This window comes from Candoia aspera, chromosome 17, assembly GCF_035149785.1.
Source record: "Candoia aspera isolate rCanAsp1 chromosome 17, rCanAsp1.hap2, whole genome shotgun sequence".
Taxonomy (NCBI): domain Eukaryota; kingdom Metazoa; phylum Chordata; class Lepidosauria; order Squamata; family Boidae; genus Candoia; species Candoia aspera.
The window spans coordinates 863,116-877,699 of NC_086169.1; the positions used below are offsets into that span (position 1 = coordinate 863,116).

Genomic DNA, 14,584 nt, shown 5'->3' on the forward strand with positions numbered 1-14,584 from the left:
AACCACGCTGAGACGAGGAATAGGTCTCTAGTGTTTTATTACTGCTACGTTAGACAGAAAATCCTAACAAACTGGAGAAGCGTGGGAAAAACCCAGACAGATAAACCCCAAAGTCAAGGCGGGTCTGACCTGTGTCTCTTTGAATGGCTGCTTAACTCCTCAGTACTACGCCTGCGTTTCCCCCCCTGGATAGGGGCCCCCTCCTGCTCGCCATCAGTGCTCATGACGGGGGGGGGGGGTTTCCCACCAAGGGCAAAACCGGTTCCTCCTCTTGTACCTGAAAGGCTTCTCAGAATTTCCCATTCCACCTCTCTGTCGTCTCCAGCTTTCCAGGCCTGGAAGCATCCGGCTGTCGAAACTGCAGGTGGAGGGGAGGAGAACGTTGGGTGGGCCGAGACACCCCATGAACAGCGAGTCCGGGCTTGCGTGCCGACAAGCGTTTCCTCCGATTATAATTCTGCAAGTTTATTTTATTTATTTATTTTGTTTATCCAATTTGTCCCCGCCCATCTCCTCCCATCGGGGGACCCCAAGTTGCAGCTTGGGGATTGGCAGCTGCCAGAGAAGAGTCTAGGAAAAGGGACTCCACATCTGCAGCGCAGAGGGACAGGCCAGGAAGTTGTCAAGACAATCCCCAACATCTCCTCCCCCCACCCCACTTCCCTGTTGCCCCCTCCCCAATCTAGGCCAGGTGAGGACCAAGGCTGAGTTTGCCTGACCCCCACCCCATGCTCTCCAAAGGACTGGACTTCAGCCCCCAGAATTCCTAGCCAACCCCCTCCCAGACTTCAACTCCCAGCATGCTAGCTTGGAATCCTGGGAGTTGAAGTCCAACACAGCTGGAAGGCTGGGGAGGGTTGGCGGAGGGGATCCATCTGATCGCCTCTCAACGCTGGGATCTGGGCTTTGCCCTTCGACTGCTATTCTGTCCGTCCCTGGAGGCCACCCAGCCACGTGTCTGTGCCGGGCACAACATCTGGTGGGCTGCGGATGCTGGAACCTGCCTGCGGGAATGGCCCAGCCTTTCTGCAGGCCCCCCTCCCTTTCCAAATCTCATTTTTAAAAATATCAGCCTTCTGCGGGGGAAGGTGGGGCCCCAGCCATCACTCTCCCCCTTTCTTGCCGTCCTGTCAGCTCCTTGGAAAATCACAGGATGCTCTAACACTTTGAGAAATTTGGCCTGGAGAACTTGGGGTAGGGGGGCAGCGCTTAGTATTCAACTGCCCCGGGAAGGATGGTGAAGCCTCTTCTGGGGAGGGGAAGGGGAGCCCAATCCCTCAAAACCCAAGCCCATAATGGAAAATGGTTGCAGAATGGAGGAAACGGAGGAAATCAATCAATATGGAAAAGGTGTTGTCCTCCTCCCCCCACCCCCCAATAATTTTAGCCCTTGGCAGGCTCCGCCACGTCCCCTTCTCTGCTCTGCATGCAGAGAAATGTTTTAACGGGCGTCCTCCGTGCAAATCCCCCCCACGTCCCTCGCCACACCCTGGCGGCGTGTGATGCTCCGCGGGCATCGGCCCCTCCCTCCAGGAAGCAGCTGTTCCGAGGGCCTTCCCTTTCCACGCTTAATTACCCGTCTCACTAATGGATCCGCTGGCAGCGGCTAATGAGCCTGGACGAAAGGAGGGGCCCGTCCCGCAGGGAGCCGCCGCCCCCCGTCCTGTTAGCAGCCTTTTCCGTTCAGGGCGCTGTTTCCGCGCCACTCGCTTTTCATTTACGGAAAACATCAAAGGGGCTCGCCACGAACGAAGCCATTCCCAGAAAGAGAGTCTCAGAAAACGAGTGGATGGGGCCGAGAAAAAACACAGCCAGCCACTGAAAGGACAAACGACCCCCCCAGTTTTTGCACCCCCTCCAACGGCCCAAAGTTCTGCTGGAAACCTAGATGCACTTTCGTTTTCCTGCCCACGTGTCCCCCTTGCAGTGTGTGGATATTGCTTCTACGCCCAGGACGCTTTTATTTCTGATTTTCCGCCATCAGCTCTCCCCGCACGCCCCAGCCCCGTGGGAGGACGCCCTCTGGGTGGCTCGTCTGCCCACCGAGGCTCTCCCGGCGGGGCCGCATCCCTTACCCCGGAGGGGAAACCGAGGCAGGACGGCCTTTCGCCACAGCCACGGCCGCCCGGGTGCTTCCGGTGGCCGCTTTGTTGCGCTCCTCCGGGCGCGCGCCGGGCCCGCTCTCTCGAGCGGCGAGGGTCCAGTGGGCCGTGCAGCCGCCACGCGCGCACACGCTCGGCAAAACGGGCTAACTCAGTCGCGGGCTGAGCGCCTTCAGGGGACCCGGCTGCTGCCCGTTTTGCAGGGAAAGGCCGGGGACGTGTGCAAGCCAGCTCCGGCTTCCGTTCTAAAGTTTTCTCTGGAGATTTCGTGTTTCTTCTTCTTCTTCTTTGCATCAGGGCAGGCTCTTAAAAATCGCTTTCTGCTGCTGTGGCTCTCTCGGCAGGGAGAGGGCCGGGGAGCAAAGGGCTGCAGAGACGTTTTGCCCCCCCCCTTCAGCAACTGCAAAGGGGCCCGAATTTAGCCCCCGCCCCCAGGCTTCAGGTGGGGCTGCTGGGGCTTCCAAACGCACGCCTGGACCCGAAGCCCCCCCACGCCCCCACCCCCCCCGCTGGCAGGCAGCCTCTTTCCCGCACAGCCCCAGGCCAGCGACGTTGGAGTGCTTTTGGATTGGGGTCGCGGGGCCCGCGGTCAGGGGATGATGGGAGCGGTGGTGCCCAGCAGCCAGCAGGTGACAGCTGCAGAGGGGAGGCTCAGCTCGGACCGTCTGCCAGTTTCAGCTGCTTCAAGGCTCCCGGATGCCCCCCCTCAATCTTTCTGGCTCAACCAGATGTGGAGCGACGAAGCCCCGCAGCGCCCCTCCCTCCCTGCGGGTCGCATCCTGTGGGCCAGCTGCAAGGCTGCCCCCCTTGCCCCCGGCACAGCCTTCCTGAGTTGGAGAGGCTGCGTCGCCTCCTCGGACCCGGCAGGCCGGGGATGATGGAGACGGGGACCCGAGCCTCACCAACGGGCCAGACCGGCAGCGGTTCAGGCTCAGTCCGGGAACGCCCGCATCTCTCCCACCCCCCCTCCCAGCTTTCGTCGGGACCCCCTGACTGGCCAACCGTGCAGGGCCGTCCGTCGTTCCTTTCTCGGGGGTAGCGGGGACGCGCGCGGCCGCGCTCGCTCGCCAGAGGCGCTCGGGGCTCCCGAAGTGCGCCGGTTCGCCCAGCCCAGCCGGCCGCCCCCTGCCCGGAGCCGCCCCCGCGCGCAGAGCCCCCCCCCGAGGCGCCCCTCCACGCGGCCCGGCCGCCCCCTCGCGAGGAGCGCTCGGAGGGGCGGGGGCGGGGGCGGAGCCGCGCGCCGGATTGGAGCAGGGCCGCCAGGGCTCGGCGCGGAGCTGCCAGGCTCGGCTGGGCTCGGCCGGGCTCGGCCGCCGCGGCTTTGTTCCGGAGCCGTTCCCGCCGCGGGCGGGCTGGCTGGCTGGCTGGCCCCTGCCCGCCCCTCCCCGCCGCCCGGAGCCAGGCGGGCCGGAGCGAGGCTGCCCCGCCACTTGGCCGCGCGGTCCCGGCGGCTCCGCGTCTCCCGGTTCTGGGAGGGGAGGCTTTCCCCGGAGCGGGGGGCGGGCGGCGGCCGCCTGGCCCCCGCAGCCCCGCGCACCCCCGCAGGCCCCCTCCCTCCGCCGCCCGGTCCGGACCGGACAGCCCCGGCGGGCGAGCGGGCGTCTTCCTCCGCAGAGGCGAGCGGAGCCCCGAGGTAAGACGGGCGCGCGGCGCTTTGTGTCTCTCGCGGGCGTCGGGGTGGGGGTCGCGTGTGCGCTGGGGGGCGGCCGGGGGTCACTGCCCTCCTTTCCCCCCTCCCCTCCCAGCCCGGCGTCGCCGCACCTCCCGCTTCCCCCCCGGGGCTCCCGAAGGCGCAGCAGGCATTCGCTGCTCCGAGCCGGGCGGTCCTCCCTCGCAGCCCCCGCTTGCCCCCACCCGGGGGGAGAGCCCCCAGGCTTCCCGGCCCGCCAGGGAAGTCCAGGAGCTTTCGCTGCCCCCGAAGCGAGAAAAGAAGCCGAATTGCGGGGAGCGAAAGAAGCTCGGCTCGGCTCCTCCTCCTCCAACCTGGCGCCCTTCGCAGGCGCGGGGCTGCAACGCCCAGCATCCTCCCCCGGGAGCGAGGGGCCTGGGCCAGGCTAGCTGAGGGGCGATGGGAATTGTAGTCCCCCATTTGGGAAGGTCAGAAGCCAGGTGGTGTTAGAATAGAGTTAGCTCTATTCTCTTCCCCCCTCCTTCCTGCCTCCTTTGCATTTTGTCATGGAGGGGTCTTCTTGGGACAGACACGCTGGTTTTTACTGCAAAGAACAGCCTGACTCTTCCTTTTGGAAGTCCTTTTTCCTCCCAGCCCCCAGATTGATCATCCCATCATCACCATCATCATCACCCGTCCTTGTTTCATTCCCACAAAGTAGGTTCCACTTAATCCTCCCTTAAAAAAAAATAAGTCCAAACTTTGAAAACCTCGAAAAGCAGGAGAAAAATCGCCTTTAAGAAGAAACAAACAACCAGAGAGCAGAGCTGGTGTGTCTGAATCCCTGCCAAGCTTTTTTTGTGGGGGGGGGCAGTGTGTGGAAATAACAGTAAGCAGAGAGGGGACTTGGTGTTTGGTGGGGAGAAATCTCTGCTGCTTATGAGAATCTGCTGGGTGGGAAAGGCCCCCCTGGGAGAGTTCACTTCCATCCTGTGGCCCTCTGAAAATAATTTAAAAAAGGAAGATTCCCAAGCCAGTCCTTGGCTCTTGTTTTGAAATAATTAAGTGCAGCCCAGACTGCAACAGCTGGAATATTGTAACCCAACTTGGGCTGAGAACAGCAGGAGGGAGCTGCTCGGTGTTGTCCGCCCAGAGGAGGAGCAGCTGACTGCTTGGATTAGCCAAATCCTGTTAATATTCGTTTTTACTCCAGCTCCACGTTGCACAGGGACAGCTGCATCGAGTGACTTTCCTGGAAGGGCCTTTGGGTCAAGCCGGACTTGGAAAGGTTCTGGAGGGCCTGTGGCGCTCTGGATGTATTAGCTTTGCATTGCGTTAAAATAATATTGAGAAAGGAGGAAACTTCAAGAGGAAGGAAAAAGCTGGAACCAGGCTAATGCTGTGGATTGGATGGAAATCAAGAGGGCAGATTGCAGGGAGCAGTTAAGAGGGAGCTTTGGAGAATAAGCCAAATTTAAACAAACCAGCTCAAGGTTGCATGGGGGGGCGTTTGGAGACCAGCAAGGATCCCTTTTGGAATTGTGTGTCAGCTTCACCCCACGGCTGCAACCTGTTCCTCGTATCTGGGCCTCAGCCTGTCCAGTTGGAATGATCTTCGGCTGGGTGGTTCCTCGGAAACTTTGGATTTCTTTATTGGTTCAGCCCAAGAGATTATGGAGCTGATTGGGGTCTCTGTCTCCAAGTTGTACAGCCTGCTCCTGAACATGGACAGAGTGTGTTTCGTCTCTCTTATTAACTGCCAGATGTTCTGGTTAATTTTGGCTCGGGAGTTCATTCCTTGTTGTTCCTTGCTTTAGAATAATCTGTTTTTCTCAGCATTATCCCGTCCTCCGTATCATGTGGTTCGTCATGAAGGCCTACCTTGCAGACTTGTCGTAAGGCACTTGGGAATCAGTTATGGACCAGATCTGGGATTGCCCCAAAATGCTAATTAATACTTACTGTGTTCAAGTATCACTCCGTGGGTCCTCTTCCCATTTTTGTTCCCCTGAAAAACAACACCCAAATCCTGGTCCCTTTTAATGTTTTTCTGGACTGCAAAGAAGTCCGAGATGCGCTTTCGCCTCACAACGGCCCTTTAGGGTAGGCCTGGCTGCAAAGAAACATTTTCTGCAAGGGGGACTGGGTGGGAGGGAAGCTCATGGGATGAGATGAAGGTGCGGGAGGGAGCCCAGATTATCAGTCTTCATCCTGAGTGGAAAAGGAACTTAGTTCAGCTGGATGGGTTTGCTTGTGAGTCGAACAAGGCAAGGAGGAAAATATGGCTTTGCTTCGCATCCCCACATCCCGTTGCCTGGTGGTCAAGCTGTTGCCTGGGCAGTGTGGCCAGCACAGGGTGGCTGGGCAAAACACTTCTAACAGGACCACAAAACGGTGCTATGACACCAGGGAACATTATGCCCCTTGGCCCATTCCCTCCCCCCCCTCCCCCCACAAAAGCTGAAAACAACAGAGGAAAGTTTTGTGAAAACACATCTGTCTCCTGTGCATGGAAAAATTGGCACAGGAAATGGTCTGGGAAGGTGGTTTTCCCCCCTCTAGTCGACGCTGTGCCCCTCCAGAATCGCATGCTCAGCAAACATGGAGACCTGAAGGGCTGAACTTTTTAAAAGGTTATTTAAGGGAGTTCCTTGAAGCCTTGAAGGGGGAAAAATCCAGAGGAATTGGGAGGTGGTGAAACTGACCAGTGTTTTGAGAACAAACCAGGTTCTGCCACTTGCAAAGCCAGTGGTAAACAAACCACACCAGGGCTTCACGCAAGGTGAGGACCACGCCTGGTGCCAACCCAAACTTGGTTTGGGGCTTTGTGTGCAGCACGAAGCCAGTGGTGGTGATTTTTGTGAGCTGGTCGTACAGACGCAGCCCATCATGATTTGCGTATTCCACAAAGTTTGTTTAAACCATAGTTTAGCATGATGTGCCGGCCAGATCACTGTGGCTTGCCCAGTGCTGAGGACAAGCCATGGTTTAGGCTGTGCAGGTCCAGTCCCTGCCCGGTGGTGGCGCTGGAGGTCCAGGTGGGGCTTTTCCAGCCCTCCAGAGATGGTGGGACCCTGCAACCGGGCAGGGGGGGTCTCAGAAGGGGCAGAAGGAAAGCGTGCCATGCCAGTGCCCAGCGCTGTCAGCCCCTCTGTTCCAGCTGCCCTGTTCGCAGGTGACAGCAGATTTCTGCACCGTTAATTGCTAATCAAGCCAGACGCTTCTCCCACCGGGAAGCGAGGAGGGGGCTGGGGGGGAGCTAAGCTTTCTGCCAGCTTGCGGGGGTGGGGGAGAGTGCAATGGCCCTCCCCCTTCGGCGTTCAATCCCTCCTAAACCTGAATTCACTGATGCCTTGGTTGCGCCTGGAAGAAAAGATGGGGAGTGATCTGGCCTCACAGGGGGCCTCAGCCTCCCTTCCTGCCTCCTTCGGGTGACTTTATTCTGGTGGGCGATGATTTAAAGGGGGATTAGCAGGAAAGAGGAGGAGAAGAGCGACCCCGGCAGGTCTCCTCACTGGCCAGCAAGCGGCCAGCAAGCATCGGTTCTTGGATGTCAGATGGGGGAGCACTCAAGGTCCACTCTGGTTTAACTCAAGGTCCCCCACTCTGGTTTAGCTCTGGCTAGATTGCAGGCCGGGCCAGGCCCTGGTTGATTTCAGCCTGGTTGGCTGACTCGGGCCCAACTGCCTGGTTTCATCGGGGCGGTGTGAAGCTACACCAATTCTGCATGGCGGACCTCCCCCCCTTGGGAGGCTGGGCTCTTTCCCAAAGTTGGGGGTGACTGGACACTGGGCAGGCGGGAGGATCTTCTCAATGCTCCCAAGTGCCTGGAGGGGGGAACAACAAGGACCTCTCCAATGATTTTAGGGCACTGAGGTAGCCCAGAAGCCCCTCCTCTTTGCTTAGGGTCATCTTGTGGCCATGAGTTCCATCGGTGAATTGTCTCGCACTTCCTCTCAGCTGTTGGGAGGACCCTCTTTTTAGCCATAAGGGTGGGATTCAAACTCGGTGGCCAGCTGGGTCACTGGGGCGGTTTGACCAGATTCCTGTCCTGCCCAGGGGTTGGGCTAGATGATCTCTAAGTTCCTTCCCCCTCCTTGCATGCTGGGATTCTCCTCTAAACGTTCTCAGAATAGCGGAGACCCGAAGTTGGCAGATGGTAGAGCTCTGCCATCCTTTGTGTCATCATCTGAGTCCCTCAATTCCTGGAAAATTGCCCTCCCATCTGCGCTGAGCCCCCCAGCCCTGCAGAACCGTCTTGGTCAAGGAAATACTCCGCTTAATCACTGGCCATTGGCCGGTCACCAGCCCCGATGTCCAGTTCTTGATTGATAAGGGCTGCTCATAAAACGACCGGCTTTCTCAAGTCCAGCCTCGTGTTTCTTGGAAATGACCTCTAGACTATTTCCTTTGCCCTGATTCTTGTTTCCCTTTTTTCCTCGAATTTTCTCCAGCCACACAGGGCTCTCTGTGGACCAGCAAAAATAGCACATCTCATTAGGGAAAAGAGGCCATTAAGAGATTTCCCCCCCCCCTTCTCTTGTGCAAATGACACTGAAGAGGCTCTTCGGCTTTGAAGGAAATTTCCAGCTCCGTTTGGGCTGAGTCAACTCTGGAGCTCTGGACAAAAAGGCTTTTCTTTGCCTGGAAATCAAAATTGGAGGTGTGGGGGGGTCAGTCCCACAACTGGGACGTTGAGGTCACTTTTGGCTCTCATCAAGCCTGGTCTGGCCTAGCCGTGCTTGCTGGGGATGGTGGGGGACAGGGTCACAAACATCTGGAGGAGAACGGATTAGGGAAAGGAGACCTTGGGGTAATCCTTGGGTGGGGGCGCCAAAGAGAGAGCAACCCTAACCCTTTTCATTTTGCCTTTCCCAAAGATGCTTGCGATTGCACACATGGCCCTTCCTGCCCCTTTACCTTCACAAGGGCCTTACTAGGTAGATCAGGCCGGCTAAGGGTTAGCGGGTTGGGACTCTGACCCTTTGAGTTTTGGGTGATTGAGGATCCTCAAGGAGTCCCCTGGCCTTAAACAAGAGGATCTGGCTCCGGGGAGAATCCGGGTGAATGGGCCTGGGGACCTTTGCGTTTCACCCGGAGCCCCCCCTCTGGGCTCCACTTCCCTGTTCTGCCCTCTCTGTTTCCCAGAGCTGGGAATTCGGGGACGTTGGGAAATGCGGTCCCACTGCAACGGGAGGTCCCCGGATGAGCAAGCGGCCCGAGGGAGCCTCGTGTTGCGTGTGATTCCTCCGGACCCGTCGTTCCCACACTTGGAAGCCGGCAGGACGTAGGATGTTGAGCCTCGGGTGCGAAGGTTCCCAGAATGGCCCTCCTCAGCTCGGCAGAGGGATGCTGGGCAGGGCCCGGGGGTCACTGCGGCCGTGGGTGGGAGGGCGGCCAGCCAGTCACTGCTGCCAAAATGTGCTCTTCCCACGACCCTGGGGCGGCTGCCCCCAGGGATCTGCACAGCCTTGCTGGAGGCAGGACGTCGGACGAACTGCTGGCTGTTCCCCGAAGGGCAGCTTGCTGAAGTTGGCCAGGATGTCGCTCTAGCCCAGGGTGCACACCCAGCTCTTCTCTGCTTCTGCTCTTCCAGGCTAAACGGGGCTTGCCCAACACCAAAAACGTCCTGCGTGTTTGGGGCACCTTGTTCTGCACGGAGCCTGCCATTTGTCACTCTAAACTGAAGTTTATGGCTTGACGGTTGTGTGAAGCGGCTAAAGGTGGGTCACCCTGGAGCAAAACCAGTGGCATTTGCCCTGAGGCCCAGCTGGTGCTGAACAGAAGAGACCTCCCTGTGGCTTGGCATAGTCTGAAGCCGGACGGAAGGTTCCAGTCCTCGTGGTTCTGACTGAAGCCACAATATGCAAAGCACCAAATTGTTTACTGCAGGGGAGGCAAATTGGAGTAGTACTGCAGATCTGGAGAGAAACTGAGCTATTTTTAATGGAGTTGTGGATTGTTCTCCTGAGTCCTTGATTTCACTTTTAATATTGTTTTGTTTACCTTGCCCTTGCTGGCCTTCCTTTGCCCCAGTGGGCTTGCTTTGTCTCTTTCTTATCTATCCTTTTTGCTTTGCAAGAGAAAAGGGAATCTGTGTTAGCAAATACTTCCCCTTTCTGGGGCAGGTCAAGTGAAAAGATGCCCTTGTAGGCTGGATTGTTCAATTGGCTGGAAACAAAATTAAAACGGGATTAGCCAAGGCGCTAAAAATGGACGGAGGCTGGAGACCTGCGGCAGCTTTTCCGAAGAGATCAGCTCTGGCTAAGCTGTGACCATCTCCTCCTGGTTCAGGCTGGATTCACACAACGTGCCAAGCGAAAGTGTGGCTTGCTGGTTAGTGTGTGGCGTGAATGATAGTTTATTCCACAAGCCAGGATTGAGGAGACTGATTAGTGTCCACACAGCATCGGGCTTCCAGAAGTTCTGGATCCTGGGAAGAATGCTCGGTGAGCGATGCCAAACAGCTCCCAGCCAATTTCTGCTTCTAAGCAAATGTTAGCCTTCCCAAAAAGTTATTGCTTTGCAATCAGCTCATCTGGGCCTTCTTTATCTGTTAAAGCTGGGCACCTGTCTTTTTTTTTTAAAGAATATGTCTCAATTAGGCTTCTATTATGGCTGAATTTGCTCCTGTTGTTTTGGGGAAGGTGGGTGTTTGGAAAAGAATTGTTTTTTAAAAATCAGAGGAGGAAGAAGGTTGAGCAGGCAGATTCAAGGACAGCCTTCCCCAGTTTGGACTTCAGGGCCCATAATCCTTAGCCAGCAAGGTCTTTGGAGGTTCTCCAGCACCATCTTCCTTGCAACTTCAGTGCAACTGCTATAATTTATCACCTCCCTTGTATTCCCTTCTTGCTTCCTCCCCTACCCCACCCCCCAGTTTCTGCAGGGGATCTTTAGTGAGTGGGTGACCCTGGAGTTGCACCAAAGTGGGACAAGGGGTTGTTTTGTTTTGTTTTTTCCTTTCCAAGCCTAGTCTATAGAACTGAGATTTCCTTGTGGTCTCCCATCCAAGAACTAACTAGATCGGGAAGAGCTGATACGGGATGTGAATTGCTGGTTTCTGAAAGATGATCTTTTCCTTCTTGTCTGGTCCTTCTCTGGAGAGCTAAGCTTTCTGCTGTGAAAAACAGGCCGCGGGTTAAACCAAGTGCAAATTTTGATCTTTATGTTTGGCAGCAGGGAGGAAGTAAAGACGCACACACACACACTCACACACACACACAACCCAGCCATTGCCAAAGGAGGTTATTGAACCATAGCCCATATTCAAAGGGAATCAAATTAACGTCTGGCTGGGTATTAATCACCGTTGTTGGTTCCCAGCGTCAGCCCTGTCCGCCGGCTGGGAAAAAGATGCCATTTGTCAAGCGAACAGATGAATCAATGCTGGGCAAGGGCAGCCGCGTTAGGCTGACGCAAGCGAGGCCGGGTGCTGCGCAGATTAAGTGGGCTCAAATTCTGGGATGTCTTACTTCGGTCCTGAATCGGTGAGCCCCCTGGTTTGTAAAGCACCGCTGTGCCTCCCTTTCCTGCATTCGGATGTCTAGCACCTCAGGGTTGGGCTCAAGTTTTCCCCGAATAAAATAAAGATGCAGAAGGCACGGGCTCATCTCTTGCCAAATCTGTCCTCCCTCGAAAACCTGTTGGGCCTGCACTTCCCAGAACACTGACGCCAGGTGGCTGGGAATTGTGGCGTGGTAATTTTGGCACACCAGGGAAGATGCTAGTCTGGAGCATTGCATGGTCCGAATGCAAGGAACAAAAGCCTTGCTGCCATTCACCCAGTCTTTACCCAGAACGAAGAGGACTAGCATCTTGGTTCTATCTTTTTAGAAAAGGCTCATTGGTTCATGGTAAAACATCTGCTTTCAGGTTCCCGGTTCCCTAGATGGATTCCCACTTGACATCCAGGGTAGCCTCCAGTCCTTTCTGATGCTTCTTGGGAGCAGGGAGGGAGATCATCTGAGCCAGGGATCAGTGTACGAATCAGGCTCATTTGCAGCATGCAAAGATCTCCACTCTGGGGACTTGAAAGTGGCAGCTGAGATCAAGTCCTGCCCTTACTGAAGGTCCGGTGTCGAGCATGGACAGCGTGGTCCTCTTCGTTTTTTCCAAAGGCAATGGAACGATTTAAAGATTTGGAAGCTCTCTTACAGGTCGCAAAGTTGAAGCTGGGTCCTCCTGCGACTCGAGAGCCTTGTCTCCAAACCACGTCGAGGGGAGACCCTGATCAAGCCATGTTTCGGGGCTGGGACAAAGCGGCTTTTCTTTTCCCCTCCTGAATCTCATTTTGATCCCGAGATCTGCAGGAGTTCTGGGCAGAGAAGGCCTTCTGGGGCTGGAGGTGGCCCTTCGTCCTCTGGGAGGGCAGGAGGAAATAGGCCACCAAATCGAGGGACAGGAGGCTGAGGGTGGTGGCGCGTGGAAATGGACGGCTGCGTGCAAGGGCTTCGTCTCATGATACTCTCTTTTACCCCGTGATATCGGGGAGAGAGAGAAGGAGAGAGGGAGTTAGTTGGCTGTGTGGAAAGCTGTTGGGGGGGTGTCCTCCCTGTAGGGCCCTGAGGCAGGGAGAATTTGGATCCTATCTGTGGGTGGGAAGGAGAGGAGAGGAGAGGAGAGGAGAGGAGAGGGAGAAGGAAGGAAGGAAGGAGGAGGGAGGGAGGGAGGGAGAGAGGGAGAAGGAAGGAGGGAGAGAGGGAGAAGGAAGGAGAGGGAGAAGGGAGGAGGAGGGAGGGAGGAAGGAGAGGGAGAAGGAAGGAAGGAAGGAGGAGGGAGGGAGAGAGGGAGAAGGAAGGAGGAGGGAGGGAGGAAGGAGAGGGAGAAGGAAGGAAGGAAGGAGGAGGGAGGGAGAGAGGGAGAAGGAAGAAAGGAGAGGGAGAAGGAAGGAAAGAAGGAAGGAAGGAGGAAGGAGAGAGAAGTCTTGCAAAAGTATATCCTAAATAAGAAATCATTCCTGAGCCTATGAATCCACAAAATGATCTTGCAGCTTCCTGATCCTTCGTCAGCGAGGCGGCAGGCACAACGGCGTGTTTGTTTTAATCCAGGGATGTTTATGTGCGTGTTTTCTTAACCTCTGCATTTTTCCACCCGGCTGCCTCCGTTTGGACGGCCGAGCGGCTAATGGAGGGACGGCTTGCCAGGAGCGGCCGAGCTTTCCCGGGGCGCGGAGTGGAGCGCGTAATCCAGACGCCTCGGTGCAGCCCCGGGTCGCCTGCGCACTGCAATCACCACTGCTGCAGAATCGCCCATCGCTTTCTCCCCGCTACAAGCCGGCCCTCCGTTCTCCAGCTCCCTTCCGGGGTGGCGTTCCTGGCATGCGCCCAGCTCTGGGCCCTCGCCAGGGCGCGGATAACGTTCCTGCTGCAGGTTTTTTCCCCTCTGATTTTTATTTGGGGTTTCAGTGAGAGCCGGGGTTGCATGTGAGTGGGGGAGAAAAATCCTCTCCCTTTGCGCGGCGAGGCACACCAGGGTGGGAAGGGAAGGGGAAGCGTCCCCATTTTACAGCGCACAGAGACTGAAACTCTGCGTGTCCTCAGAGGAGCTGAAGTTGGGCGAGAAGTTTATCTCCCCCGTGGCATTTCAGGAAACGGCATGAGTCCTGCTGAGAGTTCATACTAATTCGTAGCATGAGCTCTCATATTTAATCGCTACCTTCCTTGGCTGGTCTTGAAAAGCTCATCGGGGTCCACTTGGATGGGAGGCCACTAGGAAATCTCGGAGATGTACTCTTGGCTGGGAAGCTGAAAAAACTTCTTGGAAGAAGACAGTGGCAAACTTCTATAGGGATCTGTCCCGATTAGAAGGATAGCTCAAGTTATCCTTAAAACTCTATGCACGATCAGGAGGCTGCATTTGTATTGCCTGGTGTGTGTGTGTGTGAGAGAGAGAGAGAGAGAGAGAGAGAATATACATCTTTTCTGGCAAGGCAATATTCCCCATGACTTCTCAACCCAAGCCCAAGGGGACATCTGTGCCACTTTCACTTTCCTCCACTTTCTTTCTGCTTGCCAGTGAAACTGACCAGGTCCTTGCCAGTTTCTACCTCTGCAGGTTCTGGGGCACTGTTTCTTTGCCAGCTGGGAGAAATGGGATGCGTAAGCTGGATCTTTTTTAAATGGAGCCGGACAATCGGCGACAGATCCTGCCTCTTCTTCCGTCCAACCCGGGACCTTCAGCCCGTGCCGTATGTAAGTGGGGGCACCCGGGGGTCTCTGGGCGGGCCGCTTCCCATCTCCGTGGCTGCTGTTGTCTCTGCTGCTGGCGGGCCAGCCGAGGAGCCGGTCCGGCCCTCAAGGCCATGGTCCTCCATGTTGACCCGCCTGCCCAAGGAGAAGGGGGACCCAAAGCTGCTCCACGCTTCCCCCCCCGCTTTCTCCAAAAGGAAGGCCGTTTGCAAGGCTGGCTCCAGCCCTCCTCTCAGTAGCCCCCATTTCTCTTCAAGTCTTGGATAAATAGCCAAGTGTCATGCTCCCTCTCCCCTGGGAAATCTGGGGTGGCTTTATCTTCTGTCGAAGAGCAAATGCCTGGAGCATTCCCCCTTCCTCCTCCTCCTGGCTTGGACCCCCAGGGCCTTTTGGCTTCTGGAGTCAATCTTTGTGCTTCAAGAAAGAGAAAAAATCAGTTTTACTCCTCCTCCTCGCCAAAGCCAAGTTTTTTGACCAATGGGGCACTTCAATTCTTGCACTCCTTTTCCTGGATTCCAGCTTCCTTAAAAACTAGAAGGGGGAAATGAATTCCAAATTGGAGCGTGGCCTGTCTGTCGTAGCTTTGTGGCAGGGCTGTTCAACTCATTTGACATCTTAGTCTAGCGTGATACCTTTGCGCAGGGAGCTGTCTCGAGGGATGGCTGGAATTCTTTGGGTAGAGTATT

The 14,584-nt window shown here is 56.3% G+C and overlaps 1 protein-coding gene across 2 annotated transcripts in view; it reads left to right on the plus strand.

Moving 5' to 3' along the window:
- Positions 1-3,417: 3,417 nt before the first annotated feature.
- SEMA6C (semaphorin 6C) overlaps positions 3,418-14,584 on the plus strand; it is a 44,572-nt gene continuing 33,405 nt past the window's right edge. Inside the window, exon 1 of one of the 2 annotated variants that reach the window (XM_063317132.1) lies at positions 3,418-3,735. The gene's annotated coding sequence lies outside the window, so the exon portion shown is untranslated. The remainder of the gene's footprint in view (positions 3,736-14,584) is intronic. The other variant, XM_063317133.1, reaches the window with a different exon arrangement.